Source organism: Sapajus apella, unplaced genomic scaffold, assembly GCF_009761245.1.
Source record: "Sapajus apella isolate SASKATOON/1434 unplaced genomic scaffold, GSC_monkey_1.0 scaffold94, whole genome shotgun sequence".
In the NCBI taxonomy this organism is placed as follows: Eukaryota; Metazoa; Chordata; class Mammalia; order Primates; family Cebidae; genus Sapajus; species Sapajus apella.
Genome location: NW_022437034.1, coordinates 2645366 through 2662224, shown reverse-complemented (window position 1 = coordinate 2662224; position 16859 = coordinate 2645366). Strand labels below are relative to the sequence as shown.

Sequence of the window (16859 nt, the reverse complement as noted above, 5' to 3'; positions counted from 1 at the left end):
GCAATGACTTCTTGGATATGACACCAAAAGCACAGTCAACAACAAGAAGATATCTGTACTTCGTCAAAATTAAAAACGTTTGTGCACCAAAGGACATTATCTACAGAGTGAAAAAGCAACCCAGAGAATGGTGAAAATATCTGTAAATCATACATCTGATAAAGGATTAATATCCAGAATATAAAAAGAACTACCACAACTCAACAAAAACATGACAAACAACCCAATTCAAAAACAGGCAAAAAACAAAATATTTTGCCATAGAAGATACACAAATGGTCAATAAGCACATGAAAAGATGCTCAACATCACTAGCCATTAGGGAAATGCAAATCAAAACCACAGTGAGATACCACTTCACACCCATTAGAATGATTATTATCAAAAACGAAAAATTAGCTGGGTGCAGTGGTGCACTTCTGTAAGCCCAGCTACTTGGGAGGCTGAAGTATGACAAGCTCTTGAGCTCAGGAGTTCTAAACTGTAGTGCTCCACTGTGAAGTGTAGTTTAGAACTGTGCACTGCAGTTTAGTGTAGCCACTGCACTCCAGCCTGGCAACATATCAAGACAGCCATCTCTAAAAACTAAAATAAAATAACAAGTGTTGGTAAGGAAGTGGAGAAATTGTAAGCCTTGTACATTGCTGGTGGGAATATAAAATGGTGCAGCTACTATGGAAAACAGTATGGCCGTTCTCAAAAAAATTAAACATAGAATTACCATATTATCCAGGAACTCCACACGTAGGTACACAACTCAAAAGAACTGACAGCAGAGACTCGAACAAGTATTTGTACACCAACATTCATAGCATCATTATTCACAAGAACCAGAAGGTGGCAGCAATTCAAATGTTCATTAACAGATGAATGGAAATAAAACATGGCGTATACATACATGGAATATTATTCAGCCTTTAAAAGGTATTAAATTCCTATACCTACTAGAACATGAATGAATCTTGAAAACATTATGCTAAGTGAAAGAAGCCAGACATAAAAGGATGAATATTGTATGATTCCACTCAAACAAGATACCCAGAATAGGCAAATTCATAGAGAAATAAATTAGGATCAAGGTTACAGGGGTCAATGGGAGAAGGAATGGGGAGTTACTGTTAAATGGGCACAGTGTTTCTATTTCAGATGATGCACAAGTTTTGGAAATGCATAGTGGTGACAGTTGGACAACACTGTGCATATACTAATGCCACGGAATGGTACACTGAAAAAGGATTTAAAAGGTAAATTTTATATTATGTACATTTTACCACAATTTTGAAAAAAAAAACTTAGAAGAAAATTTTCCTAATTTGAAAAATGACATCTGTTTTTTTAAAAACCTACAGCAAACATCACATTTAATGATAAAATATTGAAAGCTTTCTCCTCAATACCAAAAGAAAAATAAGTATGCTTATTATCACCACTTCCATTCAATACTATGCTGGAAGTCCTTGCCATTGCAATAAAGCAAGAAAAAAGTTATAAGTATTGTAAAAGAAGATATAAAACTGCTATTATTTACAGAAAACATAATCATGTTTTAAAAAAATCAAAAAATTCAATAAACTATAAGAATCAATAAGTAAATTTAACAATGGTTGTATAACCAATGAAAAAATCAGTTATACTTCTATATGACAAGTTAATAATTAGAAATGAAAAAATTAAGTATTGCTTACAATAGTATCAAGAAACATAAAACACACAGAAGGAAATCCAGTTTTAAAAGTGTGAGATTGCTACACAGAAAACTAAAAAGCATTCTTGAATACAATGTATTAAAACTTAGATAAATGGAGGAGTATATCTTGTTCATGGATTGGAAAACTCAATATTCTAAAGATGTCAATTCTCCTCAAACTGACCTACATATTTTTGATGCAGTCTCAATAAAAATAATAGCAGGGTTTTTATGGAATTTCAGAAGCCAGTTATAAAATGTATATGGAAATGCAGAAAGCCAAAAATAAACAAAGTCTTAAAGAAGAACAAAACTAAAGGATTTACATTGGGGGTATCAAGACTGCATCTGTAAAGCTATAGTAATTAAGCTCTAAAGCTTGTGTTGGTCAATACCTGTAGAATAGCATATACCTATATGTACCTTTATGTACACCATAGGACACTTACATAAATGTTCTTAACAGCCTCTTTTGTAACAGCCAAAAATAAAAGGAAACCAACTGTCCAACAGTAGAATGGATGCATTGTGGTATATTCACAACATGGAATACTATGCAGCGATGAAAATAAACACATGAACTATACACAACAGGATGACTCTCACAAACAAGTAGAAGAAAACATCACAAAGAGAACCCACTGCATTACTCAACTTGCATAAAGTTCAAAATAGGCAAAATGAATCTATTGTATTAGAAGCCAGGATAGGAGTTAACTTTGGAGGATGATGGGTAATGGCTATGGTCATCGCTTTTTCCTTAGTTTGGGTGGCAGTTACATGAGCATGGTCCCTTTGTGACAACTCAGGCTAAAGATATGTGTATGCTTTTCTGCATGTGTTATACTTCAATTTTAAAAGTTTCCTTAAAAAGTCCCTGTTGGCTTGGTACCAACATCAGTGCTACCAACAGTTATTCTGCCCTGCCTCTCTTCCTGCCTTCTTGCCATGGGAAGAACAGTGCTGGTGGGCATAAAGCCACAGCCTCAGGTCAAGGAACCACCCTGTCTTGGAAGTCTTCCAGGACTGCACCCCTCAACCTACAGCCTTTCTCATAGGTATGATGGTTACGCTTGGCATCCTCAGGCAGCCTGCAAGACTGTGAGCTCCCAGAATGCAGAAGCTGAAAATAACAGTAGCATAATAATAAACAACAGCAACATTTGTTGAACATTTATTATGTGGCAAGTACTTTTTCTAAGCATTTTACATGCAATCACTCATTTAATCCTCCCAATAATCCTTTGAATCAGATACTGTTATTCCCATTTTGCAGAAGAGAAAGAAGACACAGATGAGTAATGATTAAATTGCCAGGAGTCCACACAGTTCATAAGTGAAAGAGCTAGGATTTGAACCTCAGTGGTCTGGCTCCAGAGCCAGAAACACCTCCTCTCATTTAGGGGATGGGCCCAGAGGTAAGGCCTGGTGCCCAGAGCCCTGGCCAGACCCACCCAGACCAGGAACAAAGGAAGAGATGCTTTCCATCTCTTCCAGGCAAACCAGAGTGTTTGTGGACAATGATGAGGTGTGCTCCCTCTTGAAAGCCTGGTTCTAAGACTTCAGGGCAGCAGGCATGCCCCAGCCCGTGGGACTGGGCTTTTAAGTCTGGGGAAGCAGGCTGAGGCTGCAGCATGGGTTTGGGGAGAGAAGTCCCTTTCCAGTCCTAGAGAAGAAGCTCTTGGAGCTCCTCTGGGGTCAGGACCCTGCTGACAGCACTCAGGACAAAGGAGGATGTAGACACCAACAGTACCTTTTCCTGTCCCAAGCACTGTCCAGGAGCCCTGTGCTTCCCACTCCCAAATCATTTCATCCATCCCACCCCCAGGCCAGCAGTCAGGAAACAGCCATGGGGAAGGTAAAGCCAGTCTACTCTGGGAATGAATTCTAGCGCCTCACCATCCTCTATCCCTTACTCAACATACCATGTAACCAGTTCCTCCTTGGGTCTGCCTTTAACCCCTCCTGATGCAGTTTCCTCTCAGTTCCCTTTGCTCTTAAACAATGAGTTTAAGCTCACTGCCCTTGGAAGAGGCCCTCACCTCTGCTCAGAGACTTTCTTTGCCTACCTGAGAGGTACTGGGGTTCAGTAGCCCCTTTGTGTCAGGTCTGGATGAGATTAGCTAGAACTTCAGTGACAAACATTTAATATAACAGACCCCACACATAAGAAGGGAACACCAGGGATCCCCCACCCCTTACATCAAACAGGGCCCTTTGTCAGAAGCCAAAGCCTCAGGAGACAAAAAGTCCTGCCCAGGAGCCCTCTTAGTCCACAGCAGCCAGACACTTAAAAGTGACACCACACATCTGTGCCAGAGGCTATGGGCAAGCCTGATACCCAGTTCAGCAAATAGACCTTATGATCAGGCCACGGGGCAGGGTGCAAGAGAAGGCCCACCCTTACAGCAGCTGATGCATGCACACACACATATGTAAACACACACACACACGTGGGCACACATGGCCAAAGTCATCTGTGTCAACACCAGAAGGGAGAAGCAGCAGTTAGTACCATGTACTTCTAAGCCAGGCGGTTGAAAGGAGGGTAGGAAGGAAAAACAGAGAAACTATGTCCCCACCTGGCTTTTCCCATTTGCCTCTGCCCTGGCCCCTGACACCCAGGCCCTCCGCAGCAGCTCCTAAGGAAGCTGTGAAACACACAGGTGCAATGAGGTCACCTAGTTAACAGCCTCCCTCCCGCTGTATTATTCATGGGCTCCCTTCTTCCAGCCTGAGCTCCAGTTTCCAACGGCCCTCAGGCAGGCAGCAGCCACAGCTTGGCAGGTCAGCCATCCGGCAGGGCCTAGCCCATAGCCACCCCCACGTTCTGCACCCCATGCCCTTCCCAGCCCCTCCTAGGATATAGCCATCCCATGGTAACCAGCACTTCAGGTGAGGGGGAGAATTAGGGATCTGTGAGGAAGATCAGAGAAGGAAAACCTTGGCATGGCCCTAATGAGATACAACATTCATTCATTCTCTCTCTCTCTCTCTCTGTCTCCCTCCCTCCCTCCCTCTCCTCACACAGACACATCCTGAATTGACTGTCCCGAATACGGCACTCTGAATAAGTGTGAGAGCTCATGGGAGACAAGGGCCATGCTTTGTCTATTTCTGTATCTCGGTGTGCCCTTCCTAGTATCCCGCAAAGAGTAGGTGCTTATTAAATGTCCATTGACTTGTACAGCTTCCCAAAAAAGATGGATTTCAAATTGTTAAGAGTGAGCATAAAGAGTCACATCAAGCCATTGCAAAGACATTGCTCCTTGGGTTTTGGGATTGTCATGTTATTTAAATGTCCAACTGAATATATCACACAAATCCCACATAGCTGGAGTCATTAACACTTAGTAAAAATTAATTACAATGACACATACATATTTACGTAGCACAATTTTTATGTTATCACAACTTGTTTTGCCAAGCACTTTTATGTATTTCATGAGAGCCCCCTATTCACTGAATCAAGTGGATTGGTCAGAAGGGGTTTTCCCTCTATTTTACAGATGAGAAAGCTGTGGCTCAGAGAATTAAAGCACTTGGGTCAATGTAAGGACCACCACTAAAGTCTTCACACGCTTCATCATTCACACCTATTTCACTGTCTGATGATTACCACGCATATGGCAACATGATAAAACTACAGGACCAAGCTTCTCTGATGAGGTTACTTGGGTCAAGACCCAGAAAGCCCAGGCTGAGGTCACCTTATGACTAATATGCATAGCCAGAAATACCCAGGAGCTCCTGAGTCAGCCTGGCCAATGGCAGGGAAAGGTGTACGACTGGGGTTAAATTATAGGCACCATTGCATACAAACCCCTAAGTTTGCAGGTGGGAAGAGCTGGGGTCCAGGCAAGTGAGGAGACCCTACATATACATGGCCTCCCCAGATGGGAGCAACCTGCTCGGGGTAGATAACCATCCACCTTTTCAATCCCATGGATATTTAAATACCAGCCAGCCTCACTCTCTTGCGTCCCCTGCCCAAATCCTGGAGTCACCTGAACATTCAGCCTCGGCCCAGGATCAATTATAGGGGAAGTTTAGGCTATAATAAACACACCTGGCAGGGCTATTGAAAGGGGTTAAACCAAACCCTAGTCCCAGCTCTGTCAATTGCCTCTCTGTGGATCCCAGGTGGGATGTTTGTCCTTTCTTGAGTTCAGTTTCCAACTGTATAGCAAAGAGTTTGGCTCTGGCCTTCTGTAAGTGCAGTACGAAGTAATGATCAACGAGTCAGACTGCCTTGGTGCAAAAATCTGCCCCACTGCCTGCAAGCTATGTGACTTTGAGCAAATTGCTTAACCTCTCTGTGCCTCATATTTCTCACCTGTAAAATATGAGTAACGGCTGCCCTTAACTCATAGGGTTGTTGTGAAGACTAAGTGAGGCATTTTAGGTGAAGTGCTAAGCTCAGGGCCTGGCACACAGTAAGTGCTTAGCCAATGTTTCTCATTACTACTGTCAGCTCTGATAATCTCTACATCCGTGGTCATAAACTGGCCACTATGGGCCACATGCAGCTTGCTGAAGGTTTTTCCCTACCATAGACACTTTACAAGGTTGGGGGCCGCTGAGGGGCCTCAAGGGCCTAGAACAGCACCTGGCACACAATAAGGGCTCAATGATCATTTCCTAAATGAATGAATGGCCTCGCTGTGTTTTCAAATATTGAATTCATTGCTAACATCTGAAATAGAAAGATTTTTTGCTTCTTAAAAAAAATCATCATGTTTGGATTCTTTTGAAAAATCAAAGAGTCCATCCAGCCTAAAAGCTATTCTGTACTCCTGCTTGGCAATACAGACAAAATAGTAGCAGTAGCCCCCTTTATGGGACTACTGAGCATGTGCAGTTTGCCACAGTGTCCTCCCAGCTGCCTGGACCCTAAAGGTACCTGAATGCCTCCTGGGGGGACCCTGACACCTTTGGCCCAGGGTCAATCACAGGGAATGTTCGGACAGCATAGAAAGTTTGCATTTACCTGGCCCCAGAGCTTCTGTGCCCAAAGATTGCCCCAGATCTGCTAAGTGCCCAAGGTACTCTGGCATCCAAGCCTCTTCTGCTGTGGACAGGCCAGACCCTCTTCCCCAGAGGGAAGCGCCAAACACTACACACTGCTACAACTTCCTTAGCTTTCCAGGGTGTGTCACCCCCTGCCTGGAAAGCTCCCAAGAGCGAAAAGCAACAGAAAGATGAATTCAATACTTATCCTTCTCACAGAAAGAGCACAGAGATGGGCAGGCACGGGCGCACACACACACCCCAGAGATAAACTTTTCTTTTTTTTTTTTGAGACGGAGTCTTGCTCTGCTGCCAGGCTGGGGTGCAGTGGCATGATCTCAGCTCACTGCAACCTCCACCTCCGGGCTTCAAGAATTCTCCTGCCTCAACCCCCGAGTAGCTGGGACTACAGGCACGTGCCACCATGACTGGCTAATTTATTTATTTATTTTTTTGTATTTTAGCAGAGACAGGGTTTTACTAAACCCCATTTGGCCAGGCTGGTCAGGCTGGTCTCAAACGCCTGACCTCATGAGCCACCCACCTCAGCTTCCCAAAGTGCTGAGATTATAAGCGGGAGCCACTGCCCCTGGCAGAGATAAACTTTTCTAAAATACTGTTATCCATCACAGTGGATAAAATACTGTTATCCACTCCACAGGTGTCCTGTGGAGTGTGGGGGTGCTGGGGAGGCTGCCTGTGCATGCATAGCCCCATTCCTTACCATTTCCCTCCCCCAGCCCCTCCAGGGCTCCGCTCCAGGGGACACACCACCTCTTCCCATCCTCCAAGAGGCCTCCCCTGACCACTCCATCTTCTTCCTGTAGCACATAAATTACCCCATCAGATTTCTCTGTGGCACTGTCATCACCTCACATGTATACTTACTATCTCCCCCAGTGCGATACGGTAGCCACCACACTGAGCATTTGAGATGTGCTGAGAGGGGGATGCATGGATGGACTCCCACTAGAAAACAAGGACACGGAGTCCTAATTGAGATGTGCTATAAAGGCAAAATGCACACTGGTTTCTGAAAACGTCCTATGAAAAAGAACATCAAATATTAATTATTTGTTATATTGATTACATGCTGAAATGCTAACAACTTGGATATACGGGGGTAAGTAAAATCAGTCTTGAAAACATCATTTCACATCCAGGCACAGTGGCTCACACCTGTAACACCGCCACCACTTTGAGAGGTCAAAGTAGATCACTTCAGCCCAGGAGCTTGAGACCAGCCTGGGCAACATAGTAAGACTCCATCTCTAGAAAATATTTAAAAAATTAGCCAGGTGTGGTGGCACACGCCTGTAGTCCCAGCTACTTGGGAGACTCAGGTGGGAAGATCACTTGAGCCCAGGAGGTCAAGGCTGCATTGAGCTATGATCTCACCACTGCACTCCAGCCTGGCCAATAGAGGAAGACCTTGCCTCAAAAAAAAAAAACCCTGCTTCTTTTAACTTTTTTAAAGTGGATACTAGAAAATTTAAAACTACACATGTGGCTTGCATTATTTTTCTGCTGGGCAGTGCAGCTGTGGAGTCTCAGCATGAAGCCCCAGCAGCTGGACAGGGGCTGGGACATAGGTAATGCTCAGTATTGGCTGAGGAATAGCTAAATAAAGGGCCTCCCCAACAGTAGATGTGGGATCCTAAAGCACAGACAGATGGGTCTAGAAGGCTTCCCCACCCCACCACCCAGTTGTGTGCTGGTTTTCTAGTGAAAGTCCATCCGTGGCTGGACGCTGTGGCTCACACCTGTAATCCCAGCACTTTGGGAGGCCAAGGCGGGCGGATCACCTGAGGTTAGGAGTTTGAGGCCAGCCTGGCCCACCTGGTGAAACCTCATCTCTACTAAAAATATAAAAATTAGCTAGGCATGGTGGCATGCACTTGTAGTCCCTGCTACTCAGGAGGCTGAGGCAGGAGAATCGCTTGAACCTGGGAGGTGGAGGTTGCAGTGAACTGAGATGGGACCACAGTACTCACTCCAGCCTGGGCGACACAGCAAGACACTGTCTCAAAAAAAAAAAAAAAGTCCACCCATGCCTCACCCTCTAAGACAAACCTTTGGCACCCCCCAGAGTGTCTGAGAAAGGCCTGGCCTAGAGTTTCTTCACTACTGGTTCCCTGGAGATGACATCAGCTAACCTGGCTCCAGGAAAGAAGGGCAAGATCAGCCTCCTCTTTGGCCAGGGGCAGTTCTGAGCAGGAGAAGCAACATGGGGGGCTGGAGGAGAATAAAGTCACTTATAAGCTGGGGAAGGATGGCTAAGCTCCTGTCTCTGTAGGTAAAGAACAGAAGAAAAGTGGGCAGAGCTACAGGGCACCCCTCAGAGGGACTGAGCCCACAGTAACCCAAAGCCAGGGAAAGGCAGCATTCCTTAGGGACAGAACTGGTGATACAAACGGATACCCAGACAGGGTCGCAGCTGCCCCTTTCGTTTTCCCTTTCTGCCCTCCCATTCTCTCTCTCTTGCTCTCTCCTCTACTTCCCTCCCTCTCTTGCTTTCACACTGGCTCCCAAATTACAGCCTTCTTTCAGAAACAGACACAATCAAGGTGGTGTGCATAGCCCTTGTCACAAATGGCATCTCAGGTCCTCTCCAAATGGAGCATGGCCTTTAAAGAGGAAGGCAATGTCACTAACAGCCTGCCTCAAGGAAGATGCATCTCCAGGAAGACACAGCCCAGAAAAAAATCTCTCACCCTCTTCAACTGATCAGCAGGCAGGCTCTTGGTGGCTGATTGCAGGGCCAGGCCTGGGGCTGCTGGGGTCTGGGAGACAAAGGCATGCCCGCCTTCCTCAATGCTCTTTGTGCTGGAGCGGGAGGAGCAGGACTCTGCCCTGGACTGGCCAGCATTTAGGCCCAGCTTCATCTGGGGTCCTTGAACAAGCTTACTCTCTGACTCCAGGCTGCAGTTTCCCACATGTAAAACGGTAAGACTACCTGGTCTCTGAGAACACTTCTAGGCCTTGAGTACAGGTCACAAACTCAAATGGCTACAGGAGCAAGGGGGTAGTGGAAATGAATAAAGTGGGGTCCAAAGTGAGGCGATAGGGAATGGGTAGGACTGTGGAGAACTGCAAGCTCATATAAATCTAAAAGATGGCCTGCAGGCAAAACTCACACGGGTAACAGAGGTCAGAGTGAAGGCAGAAGAGTAATTACTTCTGGAGTGGGATAACATGGCCTGGGAGGGGGCATAAGAGAGGCTGTCAAGGCGCTGGAGATGTTTTGTATCTTCGTGGCAGTAAGGCAGTTACACAGGTGTATAGGTAAGTGAAAATTCACCACTTCCACTTAAGATCTGTTGACCTTAGTTTATATATGTATTCTTCCATCATTATTATTATTACTATTTTTTGAGACAGGGTCTTGGTCTGTCGCCCAGGCTGGAGCCTGGTGGCACAATCTCGGCTCACTGCAACCTCCATCTCCTGGGTTCAAACAATTCTCCTGCCTCAGCCTCCCAAGAAACTGGGACTACAGACATGCACCACCATCCCAGCTAGCTCTTTTACATTTTTAGTAGGGATGGGATTTCACCATGTTGGTCAGGCTGGTCTCGAACTCCTGACCTCAGATGAACTCCTGCCTCGGCCTCCCAAAGTGCTGGGATTTCAGGCATGAGCCAGACTGTGCCTGGCCCATTAAATAATTTTTAAAACAAAACAAATAAAAGGGATAGCTCCAACCCAGTTTCAACCAACAACTGTTGATTGGGAAGGTGGACAGTCTTGCCAGTTCTATGCCAGAAGTCTAGATGTTTATATGACTGCTGGGGTTTTAAATGTTATCAGTAAGTAATTACAAATGAAAAACTGCAACACCCCCTCCCAACACACATGCACACATATTCAGGAAGAATTCAATTTATGAATGTATCAATTGTCAAGCTCAGAAAATAAGAAGAGGTTTCACCTCTTTACTAGAATATAATATGCCTAACATATAAGTAAGTCAAAGGGATATAACAGAAGCTACTACATTTTGCGTGTATACTACGTACCAGGTACTATACAAAAGGCATTGTCTGTAGTTGCCCTCTTATTAATGCTCATAGCGAGCCTACAAGGCAACTGAAAATTATTCCCACTTTACAGATGAGAAAAATAAGGACTGAGCCAGGTTACATGCCAGACTCAAGGCTTCGGAGCGCTAATGGAAGAAATGGTGCTCAATACCAAGTCTGTCAGCCTCCAAACTGCCTTATGAAAATCACGAAGGGAATGCATTATGATCATAATAATAACCAACACTTGCCTGGGGTTTTAGAATATGTAAAAAACATGAATGCTAAAACTGAGCCTGCTGTGTCACTCTCAGCAACACAGCCTGCAGCCCCTGAGGCTGAGAAGGGCTGTCTGATATTCCCATTCCCCTCACCAATACACCAAGAGATGCCAACATTTATTATCGAGGTGACACAGGCCCCAAGACCACAAATCCTAAGGCTCAAATATATGGAGCTGTGGGCAGCAGCAGCGGCCCACCCCCCTCCCCATGACAGATCCTGATCAACTTTCACACTCAAAGACTAGAAAGCTGTCTCCATGTGGCTACGTCTTAAATATGCCAGTTTTCTGGCTGACACCTTTCTCATCAAAAAGCTTGGTAAGAACATGCATTTTCTGCCCTATGGGATTCAATAAAACCATTTTCATGTTGAATCCAAATAAATAGGGCCTGTAAATGTTCTAATGTTTTCTGAATTGCAAAAATGATCATTCATCACTGCTGCAGACATTCAGATCAAGTCGGAGAAATGTCCAGCACGCCAGAAGCACCCCAGTGCCCCAGTCATTATGCCCCTGGAGTAACCATTATTCTGACTTCTATCATATAGATGGGTTTTCCCTACAGTTGCCCCCTTCTCTACAGGGCCTATACTTTTCAGTTCTCCTGAGTCCCCACCACTCCCTATTGTCTTACATTTGGCCCTGCTTAACTCTTTTGTCTGCATCCTAGGCAAACAAATGTCCAAGGGCAGATGGCTAGAGTCCAGAGTACAGCAAGATGGGCTTTTGCCACCCATCTTGAAAGTAACCACCACAAATACTTAAAACTGGATATAGGCACAGAAAACGGCTGTCGTGTTAATGATCACTAACGATAGGGCTGGAGAAGGTAGGAGAGCCATCACCCAGCAATAATCACCCAGCAATAACCCATTCGGTCAGTGAATAGTTACTGAGTACCAACTACTCCACTAGAGTGGAGGAAAAAGCAGCAGCCTGTGCCCTGCAAGAGCTCAGCGGCTACAGAGAGGCCAGAGCAACGCAGAATAGTAAGAAGCACCAAGGAAGGACCGTGAGTGAGGGAAGCACAGGCTGGAGAGGCAGCCCACCCACACCTGCCATCCTACCTGAGGACTCCTGAGCAGCATCAGCATCACCCATATCACACACGCTGGAATTCGGTAGAACCCAATCTGATCCTCACTTCTCTATCAAAGGCAAAGTACTCCCACCCTGAAATAACCTATCCGGTACAGTCCGACTTGTAAACAACGTTGCTCATCTATTAATGGACAAACAAGACTGCCCAGTGCCAAGAGGAACCCAAATCAAGGCTCAAAATAAAATGTTTAAAAAACAACTAAAACTGAATTTGAAAATGAGTTCAAAAGCAATTAGGTGAGTTTTTACCATCATTTTTACACATTAAAACCTGGGGGTGGCCGGGCGCGGTGGCTCACGCCTGTAATCCCAGCAGTTTGGGAGGCCGAGGCGGGTGGATCACGAGGTCAAGAGATCGAGACCATCCTGGTCAACGTGGTGAAACCCTGTCTCTACTAAAAATACAAAACATTAGCTGGGCATGGTGGCACGTGCCTGTAATCCCAGCTACTCAGGAGGTTGAGGCAGGAGAATTGCCTGAACCCAGGAGGCGGAGGTTGCGGTGAGCCGAGATCGCGCCATTGCCCCCCAGCCCGGGGAAAAAAAGCAAAACTCCGACTCAAAAAAAAAAAAAAAAAAACCTGGGGGTTCAAGAAAGCAGTGAGACATATTAAACTTGTTATATTTTTATTTATTCATTTTGAGAAGGAGTCTCACTCTGTCGCCCAGGCTGGAATGCAGTGGCCTGAGACTGGGCAGATGCTGTCCCGCAAGCAGAAGGAATCAAGCAACTTACTCTCCACTTCATCTGCCCCTCCCAGGTGGATCGGCCCATTGATAATACCTCTCAGGCGTCCTAGAGGCAGAGTGTGTACATCCAGCTTCTGCAAGCCCTGCACCCCTCCACTTACCTCCTATTGGCCCATGTACAGAAATTTTTGTTGGGTTTTTTTTTTTTTTTTTTTTGAGACAGGGTCTCATTATATGGTCCAGCATGGAGTACAGTGGCTATATTCACAGACACGATCCTAGCACACTACAGTGTCGAACTCCTGGGCTCAAGCAGTCCTGTTGTCTCAGCCTCCCAAGTGGCTGGGAATACAGGGGTTCACCACTGCACCCGGTTCCATGTTCAGTTTTGATTGCACACAAAGCTGAATTATTAGTTATTCTAATCTGTTTAACAGACCCTAAAACAGGCTGGGCATGGTGACTCATCACTGTAATCCCAGCACTTTGGGAGGCCTAGGTGGGTGGATCTTGAGGTCAGGAGTTCAAGACCAGCCTGGCCAACATGAGGAAACCTCATCTCTACTAAAAATACAAACAAATTAACTGGGTGTGGTGGTGGGCACCTATAATCCCAGCTGCTCTGGAAGCTGAGGCAGGAGATGGCATGAACCTGGGAGGCAGAGGTTACAATGAGCCAAGGTCGTGCCACTGTACTCCAGCCTGGGCAACAAGAGCAAAACTCCATCTCAAAAAAAAAAAAAAAAAGACCCTAAAACAGACACTTCTGTGGCATTAGTGTGGTACAACTCGAAGGGGCCAGTGGTGGACTATTAATCCAAACCTAGCAAAACTAGCCAGAGAAAGAAGTTTCCATCTCATTCTCATCTGTGTTCTTCTCCACTGCCCTATACAACACCCTGCACCAAGGAACTATGCAATGCATCTTAGAGAAGGCACTGTGGACCAGAGCTCAAGCTTTACTGAGTGTATGAGTCACCCAAGGATCTCATGAAATAACAGATTCTGATTGAGAAGGTCTGGGGTGGGGCCCAAGAGTCTGCATTTCTAACAAGTTCCCAGGTGATGCCGATGTTGCATGCCCACAGCCCACACTCAGAGGAGTGAGGTTCCACTAGACCTTCCCCTCCCAGAAGAATGTGCATTTTAAATGAGCACTTCAGGAAGGTTCCCTTTAACATATTTGGCTCAAATAAATGAAGCTCAAATGGTGAAACTGCAGGTAAGGTAGCTTATTGGGTGGGAGAGCTGTTCAGGAGGCAACCAGGACTATCTGACATCACACCCCTTAAATCAAGCCCTGTGGTAAGCAGACATGAGGAGCCCAGATGTCTGGAGGTGAGGATGGCCAAGACAGAGAAGTATATGGGGGCCCAGCACAGATAAGGCCAGGATGCTAGCTCAGGGCCTCCTACCCCTCACTGCTGTCCTCCAGCAATGCCCGCAGAGCTTCCTGGTTCACACCAGTCGCTTCTGTGTGCCACCTTCCCAGCTCACAGGGTACACCCACCCTCTATCATGAGACGTTCGGCCTTCCTGCCCTCCCAGCCCTAGCAGCCAGAGCCAAGCATTGCTGTTCCCCCAGCCAAGGGATCCCTTCCTAGCTTCTCCTTGGCAGAGTGACATCTAATGCCCCCATCCCTGTAGGTGCTGACCGTAGTGCACCTACCCCTGCAACACGAACCAAGAACCAAGCACTAACTCCAAGCCAGCTCTCCCCACCATGGGCTGACTCATCAACACCACACACCTGGCCCCAACTAGTTTCTGCAAGCGCGCCCCGCCCCACAGCCTAATTCTTCCCTGTGTGAGGGTCTGACTCCCCCTCAACACACACACACACACACACACACACACACACACACACACACACACTCTCCAAATGTGTCTCTCTAGCTTATTTCAAAATCCAAATTAGGGTGGCGGCACTTGCCAAGGGGCTGGAAGGCGAGGTCATTGCCAGCTCTGGTCTGAGAGGGCAAAGGATGCAGAAAAAAAGAAGGCTCTGCTTTCTGAATTACTAGGGAGGATGGGGACGTTTGACTACTGAGGAAAGGCTAATTTCCTCGCAGTGGACCGCTGACAGCACTAGGGCTGGGGCTGGGGTCACAGTGGGGCGGCGGCTGGCACCGGATCTCTGCTGACAGCACGCAGGCAGCCTCTCTAGGTGCCCGCTCGGGGAAAGCCAGGCAAACTGCCCGCCGGCTGGCGCCGCCACCTCCTTGGAACACGCGGGCTCTGCCCAAGTCCCGGGCTGACCTACGGTGGAGACGAGGGGCAGTGCTCCCTGGTGCAAGCCCCTAAGGGCAGCCAGCACGCCTCGTAACGGGCCAACTCCGGGGCCAGAAGGCGAAGCGCGAGCCGCATAAGGCTCCCGGCTCCGCGAGGGGCGCGTCTTCCCACAGCTGGACCGAATTTGGGAGGATGCATAAGTCCCCTGGGGTCTCCCGCGGGCACAGGGACGTGATAAGGGGAGGAGAGATCTACGTGCCTTTAGTTCCCTTCAGTGCCGCTGCCCAGCCCGGTAGGGGTGGGCCACACCCCATCCCCACTGTCCAAATGGGGACCCAGAGCTCAAGAGAGGATGGGATTGGACCCCAACGCCCTCCACTTCCTAAATTCTCCCCACCCCAGACCTGGACCCTCTACCAAGAGCCGAGAGCAAAGCCCCCGAATGTTGGCTGTCCCAGGACCGGGGATGGGGGATGGGGTGCCTGTCCTCCCAAGGCTAACGCGAACGGAATTCGAGTTCCGGGGCAATCAAAGTTGCCGCGCGTCGGGCTGGGAACTCGGAGCGGGACGCGGGGCTGGGGCCAGGGGCCCGAGACCGAAGGAGGCCCCGAGCGCCCGCCGCGGGCGATGGCCGCGCTGGGAACAAGTGGTTCGGCAGCTGCGGTCACCGCCAACTTTCCCGCCGCGCGGCGGGCGAACGGTGAGGGGAAGGCGAGGGAAGCGAGGAGGGAAGGGGCGGTGCGCGGCTCCGGGTACCGTGTGCGTGTGTGCAGCGACGCCGCGCCGCGCCTCGGGCTCTGCTCTCTGCCGGATAGGCCCCCGCGGGCCGCCTGCTCGGGCCCTGGCCACCGCCGCGTCTCGCCGCCGGTGCGAAGGCTCATGCGCGGCGTGCCGGCTGCTCCCGGGTCCCCTCGGGCCGCCCGCTCGCTGCTCGCCGCTCGCAACTTCAGGCGCGCCGGGGGCTCGGACGAGGCGCGCCCCAAACGTCCCAAGGCTCAGCCACCCCGCGCTCCATGCCCGGGCCGGGCTGCCCCGACCCGCCTGGCTCAGCGTCCGGCCGCCGTCGGACTTGTCCTCTGGCGGAGCACCGCGCCCGCAGCCCGCGTCCCTCTCTTCCGAGCTGCCGCCGACGCTCAAGTCTGCGATCAACTTTCCCTCGCTTCCCCCGCCCAGCTCGGCCCCCGCCGCCCAGACCCCGCCTCCCGCCTCTCCCTCCCTCGCCTCCCGCCGCGCCCCGCCCGCCCGCCTGCCGGCACTCGGCGTTCCCCCACCCCTCGGGCCGCCAGGACCCCCCAGCCCCCGCCCCGGTCCTCCCGGACCCCCGGGATTGGCGCCGAGCCCCGCCGGGCGCTCAGGGCATGAATATTTCAGTGCCGGCGAAGCTGCCCTCTGCCGATGTCATGGCACCGGCTGCTGTGGCAACTCCACGAATCCCCCAAAGGGACAGGGAGGAAGCCCGCGGAAGCGGCCCCAGGTGCGAGACAGAGCCTTGCCCCGCAGGGCCGCCCGCCGTCCCGCAGAGGGGCGCACAGGGGATGGGGGCCCGCCCAGCCTCGCGTCCGCCGTGCACCTCAGGCGGAGCGAGGTAACGCTCCCGGGAAGCCCGGGCCGGCGAGCGGGCGCTCGGCCTAGGTGAGCCCGCGCTATCTGTTGGCTTTAAGCGCCCCCTCTCTGCTCCCAGAGTCGCTGAGCGGTCCCTCTAGTCCTTCGGGCCGCTTGGCCGACGCTTTTCTCCAAACAGCTGCCTTTGCCCACCCCACTCATATGCTCCCTCCTGGGCCTCCTCCCTTACTTGAGCTCAAGATGCCCCAAGTGCTTAGAAATGGGGGAC

At 48.9% G+C, this 16859-nt stretch overlaps 1 protein-coding gene across 6 annotated transcripts in view; it reads right to left on the bottom strand.

The window, feature by feature from the left end:
- The window catches only part of CDH23 (cadherin related 23), a 418948-nt gene extending 402773 nt beyond the window's left edge, over positions 1 to 16175 (bottom strand). For all 6 annotated transcript variants that reach the window (XR_004262173.1, XM_032256272.1, XM_032256266.1 and 3 more), the window contains exon 1: positions 15785 to 16175. The gene's annotated coding sequence lies outside the window, so the exon portion shown is untranslated. The remainder of the gene's footprint in view (positions 1 to 15784) is intronic.
- Between the last annotated feature and the right edge of the window lie 684 nt (positions 16176 to 16859).